Below are 19020 nucleotides of genomic sequence, written 5' to 3' on the forward strand. Positions count from 1 at the left end.
CTCCAAGCTAACTCACCTAGTACTCTGTGTCTGAGCCCAAACTGCTTTTCCTTAATGCTAGTCATTTCTAGAAACTGCTATATCTTTCCAACACATATGAATTACTGTTAAACTCATGAAAATATAGACTTTCAAAGAAAAGACTGATTACATCTTCATGTCTATAATAAAAATTTTCCTTGTATTTTTGGAACTTTATATCTTTTCTATATTTTTAACCTTCTTTTAGAATATAATAAATCCTTCCAATACTGCCCCTTGTTCCACTAATATTATTCCTGTTATATAACCACTGCTGCTGCAACCGGCTACCATTTCTTGGGAGCTTATTATACGCCAGACACTGCTTCATATGCATTATCTACTTTAAGTCTTATAAAAGCCTTAAGAGCTAAGCACTATTCATTCATTTAATTCATATTCATTCAGGGCTTCCTTTGTGCATGTCAACCTTCTAGGCATGGAGAATTCAGTTGTGAGTAAAACAGATCACCTTTCCTTTGAAATACAGAAATAAAAGCCGTCTTTTTGTTGCTGGCATAATGGATATAACACGAAGTCTGAAACTGCTACAGCCATTTTTACCTCCATGAGGGAACCCAGTGTAGGAATGAATACCTACCCTTTGAGGAAGGCAAAGCCAAGGGCATTTGGGAGAAAAGATTGGAGTCATAAGCCTCTGGTTCAAACTATGTCTGAAACTGCCATATTCCTCAGCTTGTAAGATTCACAAGGCAGCACAGTCTCCATTTGTAACCAGTTTAATTTTGGTCGTCTTTATTTTTTACTCTTGTTTTGTTTTGCTTTGTAACGGAAAGCATCTTAAATGACAGACAAAGCAAAAGTCAGTGCTGGGTTTTCTCCTCTCTTATACTCACTAGTTTCATCTCTCCATCATCTCATCTTTACTTATCCTTCCTTTACTCTTCTTTCTTGCCTCTTCTCCCTCCTACTTCCCAGCCCTTTCACTCTGCCACAGTTCATATGGCTCCTATCAACACCACTGGTAGAAACATTAATAGACATAATAACGTGCTCCTGAAATATTTATTTCATAGAAAAATATGTTAGGGCTGGAAGGGACTTTGAGAGATAATGGGTTCCAGCCCTTTCCTCAGGGCAGATAAGCTATTATTCTCACAACGCAAATGAAGTCCAGAAATACTAAATGACTTTTTTGAGCTAGCTGATGTCAGACTAGGGAATAAACACCAAATCAAAGGGTTAGAGAGTCACAGCACACAGAAGCTATGAGGATTTCAGAGATCATCTGGTACTAACCCACTCATTTCACAACTGGGGAAACTGAGTATTGATGAAGGCTCGTGACGTGTCCAAGGTCACATTGCTAATCTGTGGCAGATCTAGGACAAACACAGCCTTTCTGAGTCCTTCTTTAGTGCTCCTTCCACTAGGCTAAACTGTTTCTGCCTTGCCTTTCTAATTCATTTTTTAAGGTGTTGGGTGATTATTGAAATTAATATGCCCATGCTTGAAGGTCAGTGCTCTGTCCAAGTGACTTGTTAAGTCCTCTTGATATCCATGGGAGCTCTATCTACTCAACACAGGACTCAGAAATAACTTTAACCGTAAATCCAGACTTTCTTCCTCTTGGTTGAAAATCAGTTGCTTTATACGTAAAGTACTCCTAACTAATTTTAATACAATATTTTTGCCCTCTCAAAGTTAGCTCTCTAACTTTGACGGTGGGAATTGGACACCAGAATCTTGCTTCTCCACTCCTGCACTTACATGGAACAGTCTGGATTTTTATTATAATAATTTTCTACCAGCAACTAAGGGGATGGGATTGTTTCTGGATACTAAAGCTAAGAGAAACTGAGGTAGGATGTCAACAGCTATAATGACAGCAAATTTCCCACGTCAATCACCCAAATATTTTTTTTCTAGTCAAGTAGAATAAGGCTAGTGCCACAACTTGCTGAAGGTTTTTTTTTTTAATGTTTATATTTCTTTGAGGTTCAGTTGCTTTTCTCTCCACCCTATTTTCATCTGAGGCTAATGCAGCTACAGGTCACAGGCCTTCTACCCAATCTTCCTTCTGAGTCCATAATCCTCAATTTTCTGGGTGAGTGTCAGAGGGAGACTCTTCCCTCAACTACCTTTCCTAAATATTTTCACATTTGGCAACACTCCCTAAGGAAACCAAGTTCAATATCTACAATGGTATCAGCCAGGATTTTTGTGTTATGCTTCCGTACAAAGAAAACACCAAACCCTCAGTTGAGTACAAGAAGAAAGTTTTGTGGATTCCCCGCTGCCCTCATCATTCAATACTGCCTGTGCAATGTGGGTCAACTAGAGAGCTCCCTCTGTGTCCCCAACTGTACTTATTCACTACTTAGGCTGAATGGGAAACTTGATGTTGCTGTGGCAGAAAGAAAAGTGTTCTAGAAGGTTTAGCATTATTAGCAAATAAAATGCTGGCCCCAAAGCAACGCGCACATAACTTCTATTCAAATTTGTTGGTCACAGAAAGTCACGTGACTGGCTCCAACTACACATGGAGCAATAAAGAGAGAAAGCCACAATGTGTATGCATATTCCTAAAGACCACCACTGCAACATTTACGTTATCCTATGTCTCAAAGTGGATTGACTGAGGAAGAAGGAAGGGGAGAATGAAGAAGAAGGGCAATGAAGCCTGGTGAACCTTGAGAATTTACTTATGGTGCACAAATATTGGTGTTTTCTCTACTGCCTAGACCCTTCAGTGGCAGCCACATGCCATAGAAAGAGGCAGAGCTAAACAGCTATCTTGCTAACCAAATATAGACTTATTTTATTCACTGGGAGATGGAGGGGTTGAGAACCACAGGGTAAGTTCCAAACATTTTTAAGTAGCCTATAAGAATCTTTATGACTTGGATACTCCTTGTCTCTTTTTTGTATTCATTGCTACTTTCTACTCAAATACAAATTCCCAAATTATTTCTTCTTTGTTATTTTTCTATATTTTCAATAACCATTTCCTTAACAGACATAGTTAACTTTTTATTCAGCTGCTGAGTGATTACATTAAAATCAACCACAACTTCTACAACTGAAGTTGTCCTTTCTAATCTAATGCTTGTTTCATAAAGGTACAATTGATAGATTATTTTTAATCTAGGAAGGTCTAAAGTGCTCTATCAAACATACTGTTTTTTAATATTATTTTGAATTACAAAGCACCCCAAAGTGTATAGATTAAACTCAATATTCTTTTCCATCTCCAACATAGTGACAATCTAAAAGAAGCTTTTTCTGACACTTTCTTGACCCTAATGTAGATTCTTTTAATCTTTCAATATCTGTTAAGAATTAAAAAACAGCTGTGTAAATCATAGAGACAAATGACCTTACCCCAGTGGGACATTTTCTTTAGATGGTACTTGGTTTTCTTGTCTATGGATTATTGTTGGTGTCCAACTTTTCTGGTAGAATTACTGCTTTTATTTTACCCAATAACTTTAAAATTGAAAATCTGTTCCTGAGGTCAATTCTTTGTTTTAAAAACTAGAAACCATTTGATATGGAGACATGGACTTGAAACAACTTTGTCACTTATCTCCTTCAAATTCTCAAACATGCAGAAACAACCTCTCCAGGATGAAAAAGAAAGGGACACTCAACCTCTTTAAAACTCTTGTAGTGACAGAGAACTGACTAACTCAAGCAGAGCGTCCATTCTTTTTTGGGAGGGCCTGCGTCTGGGGAGCAGATTGGGGTAGGTAGGTCATAATGTTGAAATAGGTTGAAATGTCACAATACTTACATTTAAACAAAATCCATCTTCATGTGCTTCCATGCAATAACCTTATTTCTTCTCTTTTTACACATATAGAACAAATCTGAGGCTCCGTTTTTATATCTAATTTTTAAAAAATTGAAGTACATTTGATTTACAATGTTGTGTTATATTTACGTATTTGAAGTTAGCTGCATTGGCTCCTAAGCCTTTTATTTCCCGAAACTTATCATGTCAAGAGCCTTCAGATGTTCTCTATGTGAGATGGATCACAGGTTTTATTGTTCTTCTTTGGCCACAGTCATCTGTCAAGTCATTCCTTAGGGCATAGTGCTGTGTGTGGGAATCTTCTCTTACTGGAATTTCTCAAGATGCTGCATGAGTTACTCCCCATCATGCTTGGACTAAATATGCCTAAGATAATCTGGGGGTAAATGTGCCTTAGATACATTTTTGTGGCCAAATAAGAAATAGACTCATTTGTCTCAAAAGTTGGTATGAATGTAGATGCATCCTGTAAGTATACAAATGGAACATAGGTAGTAGGAGTATCAATCATATGTCTGAGCATCATAAAGATGGAGGTATCTTTAAGACAGAATAATAATTCCAGTAGTCAGATGACACCTCTAGTAGCTGAAAGGGCCACTTCAGTAGTTCTCCCTTTAAAAGCAGGCATCAATTCACTCTTACATTGAGGCTCTCTGCCACTACTATGACTCAGTTCTTTTCCTGTCTGTTTTTCATGATGTATTCCCCTGGGCCAATCAGGCATGATCCAGAGAAAGTCAAAATACGTGATATAAAAATGTGCCTCCCTTTTAATAAGGAGGTGCCTATGGTTTTGACCTCATCAAGAGTGCCAGTCATTGTGACATCAAGAGCATAATGAATTCCTCTTTGGGATCAAAGGAAAATGAGTAGGAGAAGAGAACCCAGAGATACACCTGGATCAACTCACTGACTTTCAGTGGGAATAAGACAATTTTTTAGGGTCTTTTCTGAAGACAACTCCCTTAGGTCTTCTAATTTGGGAACCTTCTGTCTGTAAAGGCTATTGGTTAGAAAAGCACCAGACAAAAGAAGAGCAGGTAGTGCCATTGCATAGTATATGAAAAGCTTCATGAAGGCAGGACAATGAGACATTTCTTTAAAAGCCAAGTCCAATACTGAGCACATAGTAGGTCTCCATAAATGTGGCTTGGTTAAAATCCCTTAAATGTAATAGCCTATAATTAAAAAGAATATGACCAACTAGGAAGCAGGAGATAAGACTCTACAGCTTCTGATTACTTAGTCAACACAGAAAATATTTAATCAAAAATATGCTATTTTTTAAAGAGAAAATTTGGAAAATTCAGTTACCTCTGGACTTCTTCTTTGGGCTATTAGCTTATCTTAAAGATTAAGCTTACTCTGTATCATCAAAAGCAGAACTTGAGGCAACAGACAGAGGTTAAAATAAGCCTGCTTTCCCTCAGATTACAGAAGAACTTTCTAATGGTCAAGCTTTTCAAAGATAAAACCAGCATTTTATGAGTTGTGCCTTCATTTTTAGAGGGCTCCAGGGGATGTCTACCTGGCATGCATATTGTGGTGTGAATCCCACCATCAAATGCCTTTTAAGGCCCTTCCTGAGCTTCACTGATACATTTTCCCCAATCTATATTCACTTGGCTTTTGTCTATTTTAGTGCAGGCGATTGCATGACCCCTATCCTATGCCCATGGAAGACATCACTAATCAACTACAGCCCTTCCCTGTAGGGTGGGGCTAGCCCTGCAGGTGAAACTTCTTTGATGATGACCTCAGACTTAGGTCGTATCTGATTCTGTAGCCTTGCTGTCCTAATGCTGGGATCTGGCACTCTGATCAGGTATTATTTATCAGGTTGCTGTGGCTTCAAATACCGCTACTTCCAAATTTTCCTGGATATACCTCAAATTAACATTTGCCGTGAAATCATCAGTTTCCAGTTCAGTTATTTTGCTTTTCAACATTTTATTCCCTACCTTTCTAGGGAGGATATGTTTATTTTTTTCCTTTCAGGATTAACATAGAGCATTACTGAGGTAAATTAAAATTCATAACCAAACCTCTGGAACTCAGACTTATTCCCCAGATTGTATAGTGTTTTTCTTTTTTTTAATAGAGCAGGAATCTAATTCAGTATAGTTGAAAATCTCATTTAGCCTAAGCACTAAAGAAATGTTTCTGTTCAGAAATGAATCGAGTGAAAAAAAAAATCAATTGACCAACCACGAAATGCTTTCAACTGATCACCAGTGAAGAAGAGATCTACTGATGTAAAAGGCAACTAATCATCAGACAGAGAATTTCAGTGATTTCTGACCCGGTCCTCCCTGACCACACACATACACCTGCTACTTACCTCCATCTGCGTGTTTCATAGAAATTTCCCAACCAACATATCTAATGTAGCGTTCATCACCTTCCCCTTTTTAAACCACTTAATCATCCTGCATTTTCTATTATACGCTGATTCAACAAACATTTATTGAGCATCCATATGTGCTAGGAACTACTATGTGAAATGCTGTAAATATGTCAAGAGATGAACAGATCTAGTTCTTGCTGTCATGAAGTTTATGATGTAGTAGAATGAACTGACATAGAACAAGCAATTACACAAGTGATTGGTCACTAAATCTAGAAACAGAGTCATGCATACTTCTGTCTTATTCTCAATCCTATTACATAATAAATCACTAAATCCCTCCAGATTTCCTTGCCTAAATCTCTTTTGAATCAGAATCTTTCTATGCATTCCTACTTATATTTCCTCTCTTATCATCTCTCAGTGGTACCAGTATAACATCCACTGTTTCATTCTTCCTCAAATGCATTTCTCATATATCACCAACATGCTCTAATGCAAAACCAGCTTGAAAATCTGAGTACTCCTAGAGTATAATTTCTAGGATCCTTTACCCAGTCTACAAAACCCTCCAAGATCATCTAACTTATCTACTTCTATACCTATTACTCTACTCTATGCATTCATGTTCTCACAGCAACATTTTCCATGCACACACATTACATGCCACTGGGATTTTGCTCATGGTATCCTCTCTGCCTAGAATGCCTTCTCTCTCTGTTTGGCTTTCGTAACTCTTAACTCTCTTTTAATACTCAAGATTTGGTTCTGAGATCTTCTCCAGCCCTCCAAGGATGAATCAGGAATTTCATTGTACTTCCAGAACGCCAGGACATGTCTCAAACATTGCACTCACCTCTCTGTACTATGATTGTCTGTTTATAAATCTGACAGCCTGACATGGTTTTGGGATCTTTCAGGGCAGGGACTCTATATTCATCATTTTTGGGGCCCATTTTAGAGTCTGACACATGGCAGGCACCCTAGAAATATGTGTCTAGTGAATGAATGGTCTACAAACAAGACAATCACATTTAGGGGATCAAGTATTTGTTGGTCAAAGTCTACCCATTTTTCCCACAACATCTGCCTGTCTGTGCTGCTAAGCCATCTGACTTACATGCATAGTAAATCAAGACTCGATGGCCAGATTGCATCTAATCCAATTAATAGTAGCTATGCAGGCAGAATTGCGTTTTGGTTAATGTAAACACTTCATCTGGCTAAACAATTCCAGTTGATGTTAAGAAAAAAGAATGCACTTTCACAGCTGTTTTAAGGCACCATCCAAGCTCCGGGCTATCCCACATGTTAGTTGACTGACTTGATCCATTGACACACAATACTTTAAGTCAAAACTCCATTTTGCTATGAATCCTTTCACCAATCCATCCAAGCTGCCCTCCACTCCTGAGCTGGACTTTGGATCTATTTTGCCACTGAAGCATGTACTATTTTAATACCTACATATATAAATCTGCCTATCATAGGGGAAACAGACCAAATAAGAAGGTCAAGATGGCTGCTATCTCTGCTTTATTCCAGCTTCTTTACATGCACTATACCCAATTTTACCAACACAAAGTAGGTTCACATAAATCACTTTAAAAATAATGAAACTGAGATTTACGCACGTGAAATAATTTTCTTAGAAATCTACAGCTGGTAGTAGTGGTGCCAGGATTTGAACACAAATGTATCTGACTACAAAGCTCCCTATCTTTGCCAGTTTCATTGTGTGTATGTGGTTTACTTTCCTCTTTATAATACACAGATATTCAATAGAGGTATTGGGACCAGGTAATAAGGCTGAGATACTATGAGCCAGATTATTGGGTGCTAAAGGCAATTTGATAGATGTGGAAGGATGAGAGGGAGGGGATCATGACGATGAGTCTGAGAAAGGAAAGGGACTTCTATCAGGGGAATAGCCACTATGTGCAAGAGATGATGTATATTTTAGTGTGATTTTATGTAATGAAACTTTGTGAAATTCAACTGTGTTATTATCTTCATTTTGTAGATGAGGAGACTGACCAAAAGCAGTAAGTATCTTGCCTGACATAAAACAGATAATGTGATGAGAAACTTGGATTTATACCCAAGTTACTCTGAGCCCAAATTCCACATTTTTCATCACTTATGACTCTCAGTAAACACACTGTATAAATAACCATGAAGATTGTGGTTAACAAAATGTCCACAAACATGACAGTGTTACCTCATCTCTGCTCCTGAGAGCCACTCTGCAGCCTACCTACTGGCCTTTGGATCTCTCCACACCTAATTTTGCCTTTTGTTAATGGAATTGCCAAACCACTAGGTAGCCCTTTTGAAGACAAAGTTAAAAAGCTGAGTACTACTAAAAAAGTAGAGAAGTCACTAGACTGTCACCTAGAATCCACTCACATTAACTTTGAGATGTAAATATATACTTCTTTTACTTTATATAATTTTCCCCAAACACAGCAAAATAGTTGAAGTGATTGGAATCAATCTATTTGCTGAAAGAGAAAAATAATTATCATTTCTTTTTTTCTTTTGCTCAGTTTTACATAGCACTGTGCTCAGAGTTTCATATGACTTAGCTCTTTAAATCTTAAAATGAATACTGTTGTTATATACTATTTACTCATTTTAAAAGTGAGGGAAATGAGCCTTAGCAAGATTAATATATATAGATTATAATTCAGAGGCTTTGTCAAAGGAGAAAATACACAAGTAAAAGAAACAGACATTAATCAACCAACTACTTGTTAAATCCATATTCTTTTATCAGGATAGTACATAGCATATACAAAAGCTCAGAGACAATTAGGAAAAATTTAGAATAACTGATGGAAAAATATCCTTTAATACAGGAGAATAAATAGATTATTGAAAACCAGTTTAACAAACATTTCAGCCAATAAGTTTATTCTAGCCATTATGACTTCCCAAGTTGATGACACAGGGTACCTACCCTTGAAAGTATCAAATGAAATTTAACGTTAAAGTACTTTGTAACATGTTGAGCCCAAACACAAATTTAGGGAATTATTGGGTATATACGTGGTGAGCCACAGTTGACTTGATGAGAACTTGAACTTTTCTGTTTTTGAAATATTTTATTTAGAAAAAGATATTAAACATTTGGAAAAGAATAGAAATTGTGTAGTTGATATAAGGTAGTGTATTAAGTAATTGATTTCAGTAGGATTTATGAACAATTTGGCAGTGGGCAGAGAATCTTACCAAAATTACCTAATGAGTTATGCTTTTATTTTAAGCTTATTACTTATCTGCCAAGAAAATAATTTCAATTATATATATATGATTAAATACATACACATATATTTATATATATTTTTTCTCTACTATACATAAATCTGTCATCTAGTAATATTTTCATGATATTAGAATAGCTATTACTGTTAATAATAGAAACTTCACATCTGTATTTCATATTTTTGTCATTGTAATACTTGTCCAACAGAATTGTATAAATTATGATCTTAAATGCAGTTTTTTTTGAGCAGTAATAGGTTTATTATCCTATTTCAATCCAAGGAATTTGATACCCAATCCAGCCAGGGAAGATGAAAAAAACAAGATAGGTTCTAAACAAAGTCAAATGCAGGTTAAGAGAAATGTCAGATACTGTGGTACCAAGTCAGAGACTTTCTAGTTTTAATGCCAGATTTGCAGTTGCTTAGGCTAGCTTTTCTTCCCACATATTCAGCTTTATGGCGATCTATTGACATGTAACATTACATAAGTTTAGAGGAAGAGAGCAAGATGGCAGAGTAGGAAGATATGGAAATAACCTCCCCCAACAAACACATACAAAATACATCTACATGTGGAACAATTCTCACTGAAAACTAACTGGAGACTGGCAGAAAGACTCCTATACAAACAATCCACAGAGAATCGGGTAGGAAGCGGGAAGAAATGATCAGGTCTGGACTGGTGCCCCTGGGAAGGGACTCAGAAGAGGAGGGGGATTACATGGGCAGAGAGCTTCCCTGGGGAGTGAGCAGTTTGAACCACATATCGGGTGCCCCAGCCCTGGATTCTGACCAAGAAGAGTCTCCCTGTTTAGTTGGAGGGCCAGTGGGATTAACATGAGGGCTTTAGGAAGCCTGGAATCCACTCATTAGGAGCACACATATGCTTGCTTACTTCCGCAACAGGGCAGAGAGGGTGGGCTGAAACAGCACAGGATGCTGGCCAATTTCCTGTGACTGCCCTGGCGTGTGCCCCAGCCTGAGTCAAGTGACTGCTCACACCCTACTTGCTTCATGATGTAGCTCCACACTGGGGCAAGGGCTGCAGTGCCCAAGGGGAGAGAAAGCTTGGCTGTGAGGCACACAGATGGCTCAGAGCAACCTCTAAGCAGGGCAAGGGCAGCCGTTCCTGGTGCTTACACAGGCAGTGCATCAGAAGCCATCCAGATCTCTGTGACCGGACAACCATAGTCCATGCCCAGCCCTATGTGGAGTGCCAGGACCATCCCTGCCTGTTCTGCGACATAACTGCTCACCAGAGTGAGGGCAGCAACAAACGAAGGAAAAGCTCAGCTGGGAGGGAAAAAAGGCAGCTCAGAACCAGACATCCAATTAGGACAGGGGCAACTGCTATTGGTGCTTACTCAGACAGTGCACCAGAGGTAGTCTGGTCACTAAGTGTAGCCCTAGCCTGTGCCCACACCCATGCCGAGTACCTGCATCAGCCCTTCTGACTCCAGCACTGCTCCAGGGCAAGAATGCTGGTGCTGGGATAGGGGACAGCACACATTTAAAGGGAATGAAGCCAGCATGGACACCACCCTTAGCACTTCTGCTCCAGCAACTTGGGACCTGACCCCAACCCTGATAATGTGGTAATGATCTCTGAGTCAAAGAGAAATTCCTAGATCTGGCCCTAGTCCTTCCATCTCCAGCCCCACATCCTACCAAGGTAACAGCTGCCTGCACACCCTGAAGAAAGATGTGTCTTTGTTCATATCAAATCCACCTCTTCCACCAAAGCCACTGGGCACAGGCAGGCTGCAAAGAGATGCTCCCAAATAAGGACACCCCTGCAAGACTGCAGTTAGTAACTGTTTCACCTGATTTCATAGAGACACAGAAAGTTAAGCAAAATGAGAAGACACAGGCATTTGTTTCAACTGAAAGAAAAAGAAAACCCCTGAAAAAAATAATAAAGCAGAAATGGACAATTTATCAAATAGTTCAAAGCATTAGTAATAAGAATGGTAACTGAATGAATAGATGAAAACAATGAGAATAGTGACAAGGGACTAAAAATATAAAAAGAACAGGTCAGAACTGAGGAATACAATAAATGAAAGGAAAAATATACTAGGAATTAACAGCAGACTAGGTGATACAGAAGAATGTATAAATGATCTGGAAGATGGAATAATGAAAATCACTTAATCATAACAGCAAACATAAAGACAAATTTTAAAAAATGAAGAACAATTTAAGAGACATCTGAGACAACATTAAGCATACCAGCATTTGAATTGCAGTGTTTACAGAAGGGGATGAGAGAGAGAAGGGGCTCAAAGATGTATTTGATAAAATTATGCCTGAAAACTACTCAAACCTGAAGAAGGTAACAGATACTCAGGTACAGAAAGCATAGGTCCCAAGAAATATAAACCCAAACAGACCCATACCAAGACATATCATAACTAAAATGGCAAAAGTTAAAGAGAATTCTAAAGACAGCAAGAGAAAAACAAAGTCACATACAAGGGAACTCCCATAAAGCTATCTGCTGATTTTCTTGCAGAAATCTTGTAATCTACAGAAGGGAGTGGCATGATATATTTAAAGTGCTGAAAGGGGAAAAAACCTGCAAGCCAAGATACTCTACCCAGCAAGATTATCATTTGGAATGAAGGAGAGAGAAAGAACATCTCAGGGGGGAGGGTATCACTCAAGTGGTAGAGTGCATGCTTAGCATACACAAGGTCCTGGGTTCAATCCCCAGTGTACCCCTCTGAAAATAAATAAGTAAACCTAATTACCCCCCTAAAAAAAGAACAGCTCAGACAAGCAAAAACTAAAAGAATTTATCAATACTAAATAAACCCTAAATGTTAAAGGGTCTTCTGCAAGTGGAAAAGGAGACTATAACAAGAAGTAAATATATAGCGGAATGGGAAAATCCCACTAGTAAAAGTAAAATAGTAAAAAGTGAGGATCAAGCACTTAAATAAGCTAGTATGAAAAACACAAAATTATAAAAATCAACTTAAACTATAATAATCAGTGCAGGGATGAAGATGTAGAATGTGACATCAAAAACACAAAATATGGAGGAGGAGAGTAAAAGATGTAGATTTTTTAGACTGTGCTTTGAACTTAAATGACTATCTGTTTAAAACAAGTAGGTATTGTTGTAGGTCAACATAATGAACCTCATGGTAACCATAAACCAACAACCTACAATACACAAAAACTAGAGAGAAAGAAACACAAACATATCACTAAAGAAAATCATCAGAACACAAGGGAAGAAACTAAAAGAAGGAAACAACAGAAGAACTACAAAAAAAAATCAGAAGCCACATAACAAATGTCAATAAATACATATCTAACAAAAATCTTTTTAAATGTGAAGGGACTAAATGCACCAATCAAAAGACATTCAGTACCTTTTTGGATAAAAAAAAAAATCAAGACCCATCTATATGCTGCTTACAAGAGATGTACTTCAGAGCTAAAGGAACAAACAGAATAAAAGTGAGTAGATGAAAAAAGATATTTCATGCAAATGGAAACAACAAGAAAGTGGGGTAGGAATATTCATATCAGACAAAATAGACTTTAAAACAAAGTCTATAACATAAGACAAAGAAAGGTATTGTATAGTGATAAAGGGAGCAGTACAAGAAGAGGACAAAACACTTGTTAACACATATGCACCTAATATGGGAGCATCTAAATAGATAAAGTAAATATTAACAGACATAAAGGATGAAAAATGGACAATGATACCGTAATAGTAAGAAACATCAAATGATTTGCAATATAGGTTGGGAGGCTGAAGAATAAACAGACCAAATACAAAGTGTCCCATGCTCAAATCAGACATACTTAGTGCAGAGGGCATGCAGGATAGAAATACTAATTTAGTCTTAAAATGGACTGTGCTCAAGAAAGGATTTTCTAGGCAAGAGGACTAGTCCTCATAAAACACTGGGAAATGAGAGTACATAGCACATATTCTAAAGGTTTAAGTATTTCAATAAAGCTCCTGGGATAGGATGCATATAAGAAAATGTGGTCAGAAATACGACTGGAGAATCAGCAGTTATGTCTTAAGTAGATACTGATGCCATGCTAAGAGTTTGTGCTTTATTCTAGATAAGGCAGAGAAACGGAACTTGTAAGTAAGAGAGTGACAGAATGAGACATGTTTTAGAATGTTCTCTTTTGCATCAGAGTTGGAAGGTGTATTGGAAGGGGTCAGGTAAGAGTTATAAGACCATTTCAGAGTCTCTGGAAACACTCCAGGAAAGATAAAAAGAAATAAAGAGTTGGGGCGCAGTGTTGGTGAAGGGATTAAACAGGAGAGAAACAGAATCTCAAAATACTGAGGATTAGAGCTGAAATATTGAGAAAGAAGGACAAATATTTCCAGTTCAACTTTTTCATAGTCTCACTTCATTCCTGACACACAGAAATCACTCAACAAGATGTCTGTAGAACTGATTAACAGAAAGGTAAATGAAGTTTAAACACCATCATTTCTATCTCATAATCAACACTATAGGCTGAACGCTTATCAGGTACCATATTCTTGTCATTTAGATATATTAACACATTGAACACTTACAATAACCCTATGTGGTAGGTTCTATTGTATTTCCATTTTATAGATGAGGAAAATGGAGTCTGCTAAAGTTAGTTAAGTAGAGGAGTTACAGCTTGGGTCTCAGGAGTGTAACTGGAAAATTTTATCCTCTACAGTATTTCAGAAAGTTGGTATTTAGTCAAAGTTTGTTTTTTTTTTAAATTTTCACCAATGCAGTAGAAAGCTAGTCTGAATTTTCCAAGATCGCCTTCTATATTTTACAGAGTACCCCAGATACTGCTATCAGAGAAGCAGTCAGGTTGGAATGTCATGGAAGATGGATGAACTGCATTCCAGTACAAGCCCAGAAACTTGGGAAAATATAACCCGCATGGAAGAGAGCAATGTTTCTTTTCAGCTGTGAAAATCAATTCACAGAAACAAAAACTAGGAGAAAAGTAACATGGTACTTTGCATTCAGTGACTCCACTGTCACTAAAAATAATACAACTGATGCTGCATTTTTCTTCTCTCCATAACAAATGGCCTAACTGCATTTGGTAATTGCATATGACTGAAAATAATGTAATTGAAAATGAACTGTGGCTTTGCTTTTTGCAAATGCAGGCACCTTGGGTTTCTCATTTGTTTCTTATATTTATTCTTGCCACTATGATGAGAGGAAGTTCCTCAACACTTAAGATTCCCCTCCATGGAAATCCATGGGGTCACACTGTCACCATTAAGTGTCAACAAGCCAGGAATAATTTGATGTTATCCCTTGAGTTTTTTCACTTATTATTTCTCAAAAAAAAGCAATTTATCACCATTATCATCAGCATAATAATTCTTGTAATCTGTGTGTTAAAGCATCTACAAAGCAATTCCATTTACAATCTCTCACTTGATTCTCTCAAAAAGCATGAAGTGAAAAAAGACATTTTTAATTGCTTATGAAAAAACAAATTCAGAGAAGCTAAGTGACTTTCCTAGATTGCATATTTGACGAACCAGAGCTTGAACCTTCAGTATTTCTTCACTAAAGTGTCTATCCAAAGACAATTAATTTTTTAAAACACTCATAATAAATACACCTTTAGGATACATGAGGGATGCAGTCATGAGGAACAGGGTTTTATTACAATAGGAACATTTTAAATTAAATAAGGGAAATCTCAAAGTTAAGAAGGTAGAGTGCAGCTAAATCAGGAATTTCCCCCCCCCAGAATAAATAAAAAAGGGATAAAAGTTAATGACCACAAAAACAAGAAAGAAACTGTTTAAAACTACCCAAATACATCATCAGAAGCAGCAGCCAGCAGTAAGGATAATAAAGTTAAACTACAAATCAAAAAGTAGTGACCAAGAACAGATCCAGAAGATTCAGTACAGCAGGCTGAGTGGTACAGGCCCATACCCGCACCCAAATACTAGGAACAGTACTGAAGAAAGAGTTTGGATGGATACAAGCCTAAGAATTCACACTGTAAATAGCCTCCAAATTGGAAAGGAGCAGGCTGGCAGGGAACCGTGGAGCAAGCAGACCTGCAAGATGTCAAGTAGTATTTCATTTAGGTACAGCATGCAATTGTTTTCCAATTAATTTTTTACTGTGATAAAACATACATAACATAAAAGTTACCATCTTAACCATTTGTAAGTATACAGTTCAGTGGTATTAAGTACATTCATACTGTTGTACAACCATCACCACCATCTATCTCCAGAACTCTTTTCATTTTGCAAAACTGAAACTCTACACCTATTGTAGAATAATTCCTCATTCTCCTCTCCCATCCCCTGGGAACCACTCTGTCTCAATGATTCTGACTATTCTAGGTACCTCATAAGAGTTGAATCACACTGTATTTGTCTTTTTGTGACTAGCTTATTCCACTTAGTAAATGTCCTCAAGGTTCATCCAGGTTATGGCATATGTCAGAATTTTCTTCTCTTTTAAGGCTGAATAATACTTCATTGTTTGTATATACCACATTTTGCTTATCCATTCATCTGCCAGGGGACTCTGGGGTTGTTTCCAGGTTTTAGCTATTGCAAATAATGCTGCTATGAATATGTGCGTATTAGTCTGCTTGGCTGCTTAACAAAGTACCACAGATTGGAAGGCTGAAACAACAGAGATTTATTTCTCACAATCTGGAGGCTAGAAAGTCTGAGATCAAGGTGCCTGCTGGTTTGGTTCCTGGTGAGAACCCTCTTCCTAGCTTGTAGACAGCCTCCTTCTTGCTGTGTGCTCACATGGCCTTTCCTTGGTGCATGTGCATAAAGGGAGGGAGGGAGGAGGCAGGAGGGAAGGAGGAGGGAGGGAGGGAGGGAAACAGGGAGAAGGAGAAGAACAAGAAGCAGTGGGATGGGGAGGAGAGAGAGGGAGTGGGGGAAGAGAGCGCCTGAGAGAGGAGACAGGAGAGGAGAGAAAGGCGCAGAGAGGGAGAGGGAGAGGGAGAGGGAGTGGGAGAGGGAGAGGGAGAGACTGAGAGCTCTTTTGTCTCTTCTTATAAGGGCACTAACCCATCATGAGGGTACTGCTCTCATGACTTCATCTAAATCTAATTACATCCCAAGGGCCCCACCTCCAAACACCATCAACATCAGGGGATAGGGTTTCAACTTATAAATCTGGGGTAGGGGGATATAAACATTTGGTTTATAACAATGGGCATACAGATTGTTCCTCGAGACTCTCCTTTTAATCCTTTTGGGTATATATTTAGAAGTGGAGTTGCTAGGTCATGTAATTCTACTGATTTTTTTGAGGAACTGCCATACTGTTTTCCACAGCAGCTGTTCCATTTTATATTCCCACAAAAATGCACGAAGGTTCCAATCTGTCCACATCCTCACCAACACTTCTTAGCTACTGGGTTTTGGTTGTTGTCCTAATTTGGTTTTTTTGATGGTAGCCATCCTAGTGGGTGAAGTGGTTATCTCGTTGTGGTTTTGATTTGCACTGCATTGCCCTAATGACTAGCGACACTGAGCATGTTTTCATGTGCTTAATGGACACGCATGTATCTTCTTTGGAGAAATGTCTGTTTGAGTGCTTTGCCTATTTTTGAATTGGGCTTTTTTGTTTTTGTTGAGATTTAGGAGTTCTCTATATATTCTGCATATTGATCCCTTAACAGATGTATAATTTGCAAATAAATGCTTTCTCCCATTTCATAGGTTGCCTTTTCACTTCGTTCATAGTGCTCACTGATGCACAATATTTTTAAATTTTCATGAGGTTCAACTTGTCTACTTTTTCTTTGTTGCCTGTGTCTTTGTGTTATATCCAATAAACCACTGCCAAACCCATTTAATTTTTTGTCCTATGTTTTCTTTTAAGAGTTTTACACTTTTAATTCTTACATTTTAATTTTGTATATGGTATCAGGTAATAGTCAAACTTTATTCTTTTGCTCCTAGATATTCAGTTTTACTAGCACCATTTGTTGAAAAGACTGTCATCTCCCATTGAATGGTCTTGGCATCCTTGTCAAACATCATTTGGTGGGGAGGGTTTAGCTTAGTGGTAGAGTGCATGCTTAGCATGCACAATGTCCTGGGTTCAATCCCCAGTACTTCTATTAAAACATAAGTAAAATAAATAAATAAAGTAAATAAAGTAAATAAAATTACCTCCCCCATCAAAAAAACTTATTTGACCACATCTGTCAGGGTTTATTTCTGAGCTTTCTATTCTATTCCATTGGTCTATATGTCTGTCTTTATGTTGGCACTACCTGTTTGGATTACTGTAGTTTTGTAGTAAGTTTTGAATTAGGAAGTGCAAGTTATCCAACTTTGTTATTCAGCTGGAGGGGAGGGACTTGCAACAATGGAGGAAGGGGATGCAACAATGGCTGCCTATCTCTGTGCCTGAACATCTGTTATCAGAAGCAGCAATCAGTACACATATCTCAGATTTTTTAAGGATGTGGCCCTTATTGCCCACCCTGGCTCCCCTAAGCTGCATGCATGCAAGCAGCATGCTCCTGGAACTTGTGCACAGCTGCCTGCCATGGGGCTGGAAGGTGGGAAACAGGTGAATGCTGCTGAGCCAAGACCTGAAATTGACTGAAATTAATCACAATTCACTAGTCCAAGCCTCCCCAACTGAATCTGCAAGCCTTCAATGGACTCCAGAGTTCCAAAATAGTTCTATCAGACAGATCTTGCTAGTGCAACCACTGTCTACACAGGAAGACTTATTCCTGTTGCTTCCTACTTTGCTATCTGAGAATCCTTCTTTTATAGCACATACTTTTAAAATCCATTGTCTTGCTAATGGTCATTTGGATCGTTTACAATTTATAGCTATCAGAGATAAGGGTGCTATAAATATTCTTGTATACAACTTCTTGAGAGGATATATTTTAATTTATACTGGCTAAATATCTAGGAATAAAATTATTGTGTTAAGTTATATGCATTTAACTTTATAATAAAATGCCAAATAGTTCTAAAAAGTGATTGTACACACTCTAGCCAATAATGCATGAGACATCCATTGCTCTAAAACTTTTGATACTGTGTTTTCACTTTCATTCATTCAAAAATATTTAGTTTCTCTTGTGATTTTTTTTGACCCACGGTTTATTTATAAGTTGTTTAATTTCCAAATATTTTTCATTTCTTAAGATATCTTATTATTATTACTAATCTTAATAAATAATATTAATTATCTTATTGCTTATTTTTTCTAATTTATTTTTTCTGTGAAGGAGAATATTCTCTACATTTCAATTCCTTAAAATTTATTGAGACTATTTTTATGGTCAAGCATATGGTATTTCTTGATATTTGAACTGAGTTTTAAAAAAACTAAAAAACTAATGGCAACAAAACATATCAAAGGAAGATCTCTCCTCTCATTCCACTTTCAAGCTGTAGATTTCTACTTCTTATTTGATTCTTTCCAAGGAAGGAGGGGAAACAGGGCTGTGAAAACATCACATCAGGTAGAAACATCAGGTGAGAGCCTGGCATCCATTCAGTCACAATGAACTCACTGCACTGAAAAGACAATATAGTCCTATTTCAGTTTCTCCTGAATTCTCTGGAACTCTGCATT

At 37.6% G+C, this 19020-nt stretch overlaps 2 long non-coding RNA genes across 3 annotated transcripts in view; one reads left to right on the top strand and one right to left on the bottom strand.

Moving 5' to 3' along the window:
- Positions 1-19020, bottom strand: part of LOC140700897 (uncharacterized) — a 262804-nt gene that overhangs the window by 77630 nt on the left and 166154 nt on the right. The gene's annotated exons all lie outside the window — the stretch shown is intronic.
- On the top strand, positions 2505-14543 carry LOC107033205 (uncharacterized). The gene is made up of 3 exons (XR_012079638.1): positions 2505-2840; positions 8173-8194; positions 14228-14543. It is a non-coding gene; the product is annotated as an uncharacterized lncRNA (long non-coding RNA).

The sequence above is a fragment of the Vicugna pacos genome, chromosome 13 (assembly GCF_048564905.1).
Source record: "Vicugna pacos chromosome 13, VicPac4, whole genome shotgun sequence".
NCBI lineage: Eukaryota > Metazoa > Chordata > Mammalia > Artiodactyla > Camelidae > Vicugna > Vicugna pacos.